Source organism: Trichomycterus rosablanca, chromosome 8 (genome assembly GCF_030014385.1).
Source record: "Trichomycterus rosablanca isolate fTriRos1 chromosome 8, fTriRos1.hap1, whole genome shotgun sequence".
Classification (NCBI taxonomy): Eukaryota; Metazoa; Chordata; class Actinopteri; order Siluriformes; family Trichomycteridae; genus Trichomycterus; species Trichomycterus rosablanca.
Genome location: NC_085995.1, coordinates 10,411,249 through 10,421,190, shown reverse-complemented (window position 1 = coordinate 10,421,190; position 9,942 = coordinate 10,411,249). Strand labels below are relative to the sequence as shown.

The following is a 9,942-nucleotide window of genomic DNA, read 5'->3' as shown; positions in this document are numbered from 1 at the left end:
CATCCATAACATAATTGTTCACACCGAAAGTTGCCACAACACAGCACTGGAACAAAGATCAGTCAACGTTACACAGCAGAGAATGGAACTAGCACACCTCGGAGGAGAAACTGACGATTTCAGACGAAGACCGTTTTGGACCAGGCTCCTCAGTGCTCATACATCATGCAAAGGGCTGTAGAAAGCAAATGAGGGGAAAAAACTAACCCACGGGTTGAGAGAGAGAGAGAGACGGACAGACAGAGATAGAATCTGGTAGCTCCGGCTTGATACCCCCCTCCCCAACCTCCCCCATCCCAAACCCCATTCCCGGGCCCATGATTCTTCTCAGAGCTGAGGGTGAGTGGCTTGTCCTGCTATTTTGTGGACAGTAGAAGTGTTGCTTGAAGAACCAGCAGGTGATATGGACATCACTCTTCAGGCTGGGCTGGAAAGGCTGCTTTTTTTTGCAGAGTTCCCCAGGACAAAGGAAGAGCGTCGAAATCAGAACCAAGGGGGAGGGCACTCAAAGCAGTGCCTATAAGAAAAGGAGACAAAAAACAGAATATAAGATAATGCATATTGTAAATATTATACGACAAATAATCATATTGCTTGTATGAGGGATCTTCAAAAAGTTTCTGCACTTTCATATTTTTATTGGAAACGATGAGGGCGAAAGGGGGGAGTAACTGGTCATGTCTGAGAGACTGAGAGAGAGCTTACAGTCTGGATTTAGCACCATCTGATTTCCACATTTTTGTACACAAATTCCCACATACATTCTCAAAAGATCACACAGAATAACTCTATTTTAAGAAATCTTTTCGACCATACAGTGTACATATCATAACTTTCAAAGTGAATACGTTTTAATGAGGGTAAACACCAATCAGCCATAACATTAGAACCACCTCTATGTTTCTACACTCACTGTCCATTTTATCAGCTACACTTACCATATACAAACACTTTGTAGTTCTACAATTACTGATTGTAGTCCATCTGTTTCTCTGCATGCTTTGTTAGCCCCCTTTCACTCTGTTCTTTAATGGTCAGGACAAAAGTGCCCCATGGGCAGCGTCCTGTGACCGCTGATGAAGGTCTAGAAGATGACCAACTCAAACAGCAGCAATAGATGAGCGATTGTCTCTGACTTTACTTCTACAAGATGGACCAGCTAGGTAAGAGTGTCTAATAGAGTGGACAGTGAGTGGACACAGTGTTTAAAAACTTTAGCAGTGCTGCTGTGTCTGATCCACTCATACCAGCACAACACACACAAACACACCACCACCATGTCAGTGTCACTGCAGTGCTGAGAATGATCCACCACCTAAATAATACCTGCTCTGTAGTGGTGAAAGCAGGCTAAAAAAGTATGTAGAGAAATAGATGGACTACAGTCAGTAATTGTAGAACTACACAGTGCTTCTATATGGTAAGTGGAGCTGATAAAATGGACAGTGAGTCTAGAAACAAGAAGGTGGTTTTAATGTTATGGCTGATCGGTGTATATGCTTTCAAGGCCCTTTACTGTACATTTATGCTCAAAGCAAGGTCTCGGTTTAAAGAAACTCCAGTGGCCGGCACTGAGACCTGACCTCAGCCCCAATTAAACAAACTGAAACATCACTTGAGGCTTTCTTGACCAACATCAGTGCCCAGCCATATGTCCTTTTGATATAATAAACACACAATCCCTCATACATTCTCAAAAGATCACACAGAGTGCCTCTATTTTAAGACTATTTGTTTTTCAGGTGTTTAAATACCTTTGGCTACATAGTGTATATACTCTAACATAACCTGAATAGTGAATACATTTCAGTGCGGGTAAATATGTCATCTTTTTACATTTGTTCTCTGTTATATCTTTTGTGTCCTCATCTGATTGTAAAGATCTTGCATAGTAGAGACTCTCAGACAATTTTTTCAACAAGAACAACATCTAAAGACTGATAAGAGGATCTCCAGCATCTCTGGATATAACTCAGCATTTTGTTTCATTGCATGATATGAGGCCAGATTTCAATCTTAATGTTTTATTTTGCGGGTTGTCATGTTACTGTGAGTCATGTTACTCTGACCTCACCTACAAACATTTGCTGTTTCTTTAATCAACCGACCCGACAGAAATAAGCAAGAAACATAATTATTTTATCAGCTGTTCAGCCTGTGGCAGTATTACCAACCTAAATTTACTCAGTAATCTGTGGGTTCTTAGAGGGTCTTTGGGAAAAACAGGTTTCCTGATCTAACAGTTCGGATAATGTTATGGCAGCTCTTATAGCTCAAATGGATATTCCATTATTAAGTCTTAATATGTTGACTGATATACACTGATCAGCTATAACATTAAAAACACCTCCTTGTTTCTACACTCACTGTCCAGTTTATCGGCTTTACTTACCATATAGAAGTACTTTGTAGTTCTACAATTACTGACTGTAGTCCATCTGTTTCTCTGCATGCTTTGTTAGCCCTGTTCTTCAATGGTCAGGACTCTCCCAGGACCACTACAGAGCAGGTATTATTTGGGTGGTGGATCATTCTCAGCACTGCAGTGACACGGACATGGTGGTGGTGTGTTAGTGTGTGTTGTGCTGGTATGAGTGGATATGACACAGTAATGCTGATGTAGTTTTAAACACCTCACTGTCACTGCTGGACTGAGAGTAGTCCACCAACCTAAAAGATATCCAGCCAACAGCACCCCGTGGGCAGCGTCCTGTGACCACTGATGAAGGTCTAGAAGATGACCAACTCAAACAGCAGCAATAGATGCACGATCGTCTCTGACTTTACATATACAAGGTGGGCCAACTAGGTAGGCGTGTCTAATAGAGTGGACAGTGGGTGGACACGGTATTTAAAAACTCCAGCAGCATTGCTGTGTCTTATCCACTCATACCAGCACAACACACACTAACATACCACCACCATGTCAGTGTCACTGCAGTGCTGAGAATGATCCACCACCTAAATAATACCTGCTCTGTAGTGGTCCTGTGGGGGTTCTGACCATTGAATAACAGGGTGAAAGCAGGCTAAAAAAGTATGTAGAGAAATAGATGGACTACAGTCAGTGATTGTAGAACTACAAAGTGCTTCTATATGGTAAGTGGAGCTGATGAAATGGACAGTGAGTGTAGAAACAGGGAGGTGGTTTTAATGTTATGGCTGATCAATGTATTTTCAAGGTATTTCCTTCATTAAATATCTACTAGAAATAAGCTTGTATGTAGAAACCCATTCTTATCACAGTATTAGGGTCAGCTGGACAGGTAATTGTTTGGTTTATTGGTTGGTTTAGGTGATAAGTTAAAAGTTCCGATATCTAAGGTTAATTTTAAGCCAATCAGTCTAATTTCCTCTTATTCACAGTGTCGTGAAAAATGTATTAATCAGCCTCCCGCATTGTTTACAATCCTTTACTCGGCAAGTACGACGTCTTAACCCAGATGTTTCAGAAGGCATGCTTTTCATCAGAAGGAAGTAAATGAGTAAACATGATGAAAAAATTAGCCTTTCAAGCAGCTTCGCCTCCAGTGTGTCCTTGTTCAGCTATTCCTGGCCTCTTATCAGCCTTTAAAGTGAGTTAATTCTCCAGGTCAGACTGCACCCATTTTTAGGCCCGGGTTGAAGTGTGAAGCAGATTTCCTCACTCGGTAGAGAATGAGACGTTAGCCAGACACAGACCAGAGGCTGAGTTTCTTCTATCTTCTGCCAATCCATGAAGGGGCTTTTATTAATTACCTGTGAGGTTGTGTGTTCTTTGTCTTATCAGAATTATTAATATCAATATGGAGCTCATAGCAGATTGATGTGAAAAGCTGTCACTTTAGTTTAAGATGCATCAAGGCTGAATTACTATATCACCCATAATCTCAAAGCAAAAAGCTTTTAATCATTGCTGTAATTACATTTACATTTTCAGCATTTAAAAGACGCTTACAGTGGTGTGACAGTATATTGTCTAAGCAATTGAGGGTTAAAGGCCTTGCTCAAGGGCCCAACAGTGGCAGCCTGGCAGTGATGGGGCTTGAACCATCGACTTTTTGATTACTGTTCCCACTAGGCTACAACTGCCCCTAATTATTGCAAATTTCTACACACACTGTCCATTTTATCGGCTTCACGTACCATATAGAAGCACTTTGTAGTTCTACAATTACTGACTGTAGTCCATCTGTTTCCCTGCATGCTTTGTTAGCCTCCTTTCATGCTGTTCTTCAATGGTCAGGACTCTCCCAGGACCACTACAGAGTAGGCACTGCAGTGACACTGACATGGTGGTGGTGTGTGTTGTGCTGGTATGAGTGGATAAGACACAGCAGCGCTGATGGAGTTTTTAAACACCTCACTGTCACTGCTGGACTGAGAATAGTCCACCAACCAAAAATATCCATCCAGCAGCGCCCCGTGGGCAGCGTCCTGTGACCACTGATGAAGGTCTAAAAGATGACCAACTCAAACAGCATTAATAGATAAGCGATCGTCTCTGACTTTACATCTACAGGGTGGACCAACTAGATAGGAGTGTCTAATAGAGTGAACAGTGAGTGGACACGGTATTTAAAAATTCCAGCAGCGCTGCTGTGTCTAATCCACTAATACCAGCACCATGTCATTGTTACTACAGTGCTAAGAATGATCCACCATCCAAATAATACCTGCTCAGTGGTGGTCCTGACCATTGAAGAACAGCATGAAAGGGGGCTAACAAAGCATGCAGAGTAACAGATGGACTACAGTCAGTAATTGTAGAACTACAAAGTGCTTCTATATGGTCAGTGGAGCTGATAAAATGGACAGTGAGTGTAGAAACAAGGGGGTGGTTTTAATGTTATGGCTGATCAGTGTAGGTAAGCTATAATAAACAGTAATTACAAATCACTAAAACATATTGCCTAATCAGCATTACGTCAGGGTGAACCAATCCTATTACAGTGGGGTAAAAAAGTATTTAGTCAGCCACTGATTGTGCAAGTTCTCCTACTTAGAAAGATGAGAGAGGTCTGTAATTTTCATCATAGGTACACTTCAGCTATGAGAGACAAAATGAGAAAAAAAAATCCAGGAAATCACATTGTAGGATTTTAAAAGAATTTATTTGTAAATTATGGTGGAAAATAAGTATTTGGTCACCCACAAACAAGCAAGATTTCTGGCTCTCACAGACCTGTAACTTCTTCTTTAAGAAGCTCTTCTGTCCTCCACTCGTTACCTGTATTAATGGCACCTGTTTGACCTCGTTATCTGTATAAAAGACACCTGTCCACAGCCTCAAACAGTCAGACTCCAAACTTAACCATGGCCAAGACCAAAGAGCTGTCGAAGGACACCAGGAAGAAAATTGTAGACCTGCACCAGGCTGGGAAGAGTGAATCTACAATAGGCAAGCAGGTTGGTGTGAAAAAATCAACTGTGGGAGCAATTGTAAGAAAATGGAAGACATACAAGACCATTGATAATCTCCCTTGGGGTCAAGATCTCATCCCGTGGGGTCAAAATGATCATGAGAACGGTGAGCAAAAATCCCAGAACTACACGGAGGGACCTGATGAATGACCTGCAGAGAGCTGGGATCAAAGTAACTAAGGCTAACATCAGTAAACACGCTACGCCGAGAGGGACTCAAATCCTGCAGTGCCAGGCGTGTCCCCCTGCTTAAGCCAGTACATGTCCAGGCCCGTCTGAAGTTTGCCAGAGAGAATATGGATGATCCAGAAGAGGATTGGGAGAATATCATGTGGTCAGATGAAACCAAAATGGAACTTTTTGGTAAAAACTCAACTCGTCATGTTTGGAGGAAGAAGAAAAACCCAAGAACACCATACCTACTGTGAAGCATGGGGGTGGAAACATCATGTTTTGGGGCTGTTTTTCTAAACATCACTGATCTAGAGGAGATCTGCATGGAGGAATGGGCCAAAATACCAGCTACAGTGTGTGCAAACCTGGTGAAGACTTACAGGAAACGTTTCACCTCTGTCATTGCCAACAAAGGTTATGTTACAAAGTATTGAGTTGAACTTTTGTTATTGACCAAATACTTATTTTCCACCATAATTTACAAATAAATTCTTTAAAAATCCTACAATGTGATTTCCTGGATTTTTTTTTCTCATTTTGTCTCTCATAGTTGAAGTGTACCTATGATGAAAATTACAGACCTCTCTCATCTTTCTAAGTAGGAGAACTTGCACAATCAGTGGCTGACTAAATACTTTTTGGCCCCACTGTATGTAATTTAAATTTCTTCTCCTCATACACAGGAACTTTCCAGTTCCCCATTTATCTGAAATGAGATTTTAAAAATATATAATTTATGCATTAGCTTTAACTTATAAATTGATATTTTTTTAAGCACTGATACACTTAACTCTACTTCACTACACTGAGAGAATGACAACTGTCAAATGGGTTTCATTAGTCTACCATGCTAATATGGTTGAAAGTTGAATGGCGTGGTCTCCGTCCATAATTGCTCTCATAGTGCCAGTCACTAGTGGCATGATTGGCATGCTAGTCAAGCGCAATGAGCTGGCTCGGTCAGCTATGTCTATCGGGACGAGGATGAAAAGACTAAACGGGGTGAACTCTGAACTCAGAGAAAGCCTGAGAGGAACTGAAGAAGAGGCTTAATAAAAGCAAAGTCTTCGTCTTGTTTGGGTTTGAAGTGCCGCATTGGAGTGTGCATTGTGAATCACTGAGCCGTTTCCTTTAACAGAGCTACACAACTTCCTGCAGATTCCCTCATTGTGTGCCGCCAAAAAATTCTGCACTTTAAAAACAACCATTAACTGCCTAACTCGCAACAAGAAAGGCTCGCTTTTTATTGGCCGGCCAAAGGCATTGAACTGGAGGGTTGTGTAGTCACACGAGTACAGGCTACATGCCATGGGCTCGCTCTTTGTGTCCACCTTTCTGGCGTCACCACCGCTTTTCCCAGTGATGTTTCATGGGAGAAACTGAATAATGAAAAAGACGTTCCCAGACGAAATGTTGGCAAAACAATAACATAGTATAATTCGTTATAGATTGTAAAACTGTGAAGAATATGGGGGGCTGGGATTCTTAACACTAGTGCTTTTATCTCCCTGGCTTTATGAACAATAAGCTATGCTATAAAGAGTTAACTTGTCCTCATCTGCTTGAAAGGAGTAGTCACATATGAGGTTAATTTATAGCAGCACTGGCTTCTTAATGGCTTTAACCCCTTCTGCATGGGTGTTATACCCTACCGAGCTTGACCATCTTGAATATTGTCTGTATGAAGTTGTAAATGGGCTATGGGCTTACATATAACACGTTATATAACAATTATAACATTTTATTAAGAATATCTCTATTTCAGTCACAATACTTTTGGGTTGGGGGGTTGTAAATAAAAGTTAAGCTGGTACAACATCTAATACACTTTTAAAAATCAAGATCTGACTTTTTTAAACCTTGTATTTAGTCAAAGTAACACATATTAGGTAAAATACATTGCTGATATACAAGCCAGACTTGACAACATAAAATATAAGGCATCACATCACTTGTTTAGTTAAATGTCTTGGTTATAAAACATCACCTTTACACCCAAATGTCAAAAATTAATGTGCCAGTTTGTATATTTAGCATACAAACCCCCTACAATAGTCTAAAATGGTCCACAACCACATTTCAAGTGTTGATCCAATTAAACAACACTGTACAAGCTTGTTTTAAATACATTTTTATTGATTTCATTTTTTATTCTTTTGGTGGTATCATGTTACTTTTTTTTCTATTTTATTGATGCATTTTCCCACAATTTAGTGTAGTCAATTTGTCTTCCACTGCTGGGGGATCCCTGATTGCAGAAGAGGTGAGTATATTGCTGCTCACGCCTCCTCCAACCGGCGCGCAGCCCTTAGCGGAACCCTTTTTCACCTATGCACTCTGCCCAGGCGCCTCATTATCTGCCAATCACGGTCCTTGCACAGCGTTTGAAGACCCCACCCACATGTTCCGGTCATCCCGCCCTAGCAGAATCGTGTCTCCTGCAGGCACTGACAATCATGCCCGCTAGATGGCGCCCAGCCGACCGGTGGCAATGCCGAGTTTTGAACCAAGGAGTTCAGAATCTCAGGGCTGGTGTGCTAGCGGAATATCCCGCTGCGCCACCTGGGCGCCTTCGTAATAGCATGTTATTAATTAAAGCCAGTTCATTGCATTTTTATATTACATAGTTCACAGTTAACCTTTCAATTATACACAAATTATTGGTAATGACTTTGAAGCTTCAATAAAATCTGGCTTTTAAAGTAAAGGTACCCAGGTATTTAGAGATTTAAACAGCAGCTAGTCAGTTTTAGGTTAGGAATGAGGTTTAAACTCACTATCAAGGCTTTAAATATTAAGAAACAAGAATAATAGAGATGTTTATAGTAACATTTCAGCAATTCAGTTAAATTAGGCATGTTGGATTTATTTAAATAAACAATTTGAATAAATTGGTTAGCTTAACTAAATCCAGTTTCCTCATCACTAGATAAAACTGACTTACTATATAAAACTGATACATAAGGTATTATTTGGAACAGAAGCTATTTACTGAATACAAATCAAATGCTGTTGTGTGGGACAAAACCCATTCCATTGGGTTAGAAATGAGAAACAGACTGTCTTGATCAGGATAAACGAACACAAATTTACATGTGTCAAGTTTACTTTGGCTGGCAAAACGTGTGGGTTCATTTACCCCATTTGCTACCTGCATCTTAGGTTACAATCTTTCAGTCTCAATATAGTGTAGAGCTACTGGAAGTGAATGGGCTTACACAAATGAACAAAGTCTATTTATTACATACAAAACTATAAATGTTTGTCCCCGCCTGAGTAAATTATAGTACAAGTTCTAGACAGTTTTGACTATGGTTGGGGGTGATTGTAATGACTGGGAAGTAATTGATGGGCATGTCTTTAGCCGTATTATGCAAGTCAGAACTATATTCAGAGCTCGATTGGAGGAAGATGTAAGGGTATGTAAGAAAAACTAAACACCTTGTAAAATGTCTGTCTCCCCTGCCACAGCATTTGGGTGTGGTATAGCATGTCTTGGATAATGCTATAAATACAACAGACTTTCAATAAAAAGTAAAACACGTTCTGATGTTTAGAGTTAATAAAATTTAAGCTGTTTTCGGTTTGTCTAAGACCAACATAAAAAGTTTATAAAACCACATACAGACATAGCACTTGGTAAATGGCTCTGATTGGACGCATGGTTTTAAAAGCCTTTTTCATTGTCTTAATGCCATTGTCCAGCTTATAAGTCTATGTCTCCTCAACATGCAACACAAAAAGCTATAAAAAGGGATTGAAAAATGACCTGGACCATACAAGCCTTTGCTGTGTGTTGAAACACGTGCTTTGGAAAAGCTTTCTAAACTGTGGCTTTGACACCAATTAGGCATAACATTATGACCACCTTCCTAATATTGTGTTGTAATCCCCCTTTTGCTGCCGCATATGCAACAAACTGTGATGCACTAAGTATTCTGACACCTTTCTATCAGAACCAGCATTAACTTCTTCAGCAATTTGAGCTACAGTTGCTCGTCTGTTGGATCGGACCACATGGACCAGCCTTCGCTCCCCACATGCATCAATGAGCCTTGGGCGCCCATGACCCTGTCGCCTGTTTACCACTGTTCCTTCCTTGGACCAATTTGATAGATACTGACCACTGCAGACCAGGAACACCCCACAAGAGCTGCTGTTTTGGAGATGCTCTGACCCAGTCGTCTAGCCATCACAATTTGGCTCTTGTCAAACTCGCTCAAATCCTTATAAAAATATATCCCACCCACTAACAGGTGCCGTGATGGAGAGATAATCAGTGTTCTTTACTTCACCTGTCAGTGGTCATAATGTTATGCCTAGTCGGTGTATCATTCAACCTGTGAGTTGCTTTGGGCTCCATTC

At 40.7% G+C, this 9,942-nt stretch overlaps 1 protein-coding gene across 1 annotated transcript in view; it reads right to left on the bottom strand.

The window, feature by feature from the left end:
* Positions 1-368: 368 nt before the first annotated feature.
* The window catches only part of apln (apelin), a 32,630-nt gene continuing 23,056 nt past the window's right edge, over positions 369-9,942 (bottom strand). Inside the window, exon 3 of the mRNA XM_062999846.1 lies at positions 369-517. The gene's annotated coding sequence lies outside the window, so the exon portion shown is untranslated. The remainder of the gene's footprint in view (positions 518-9,942) is intronic.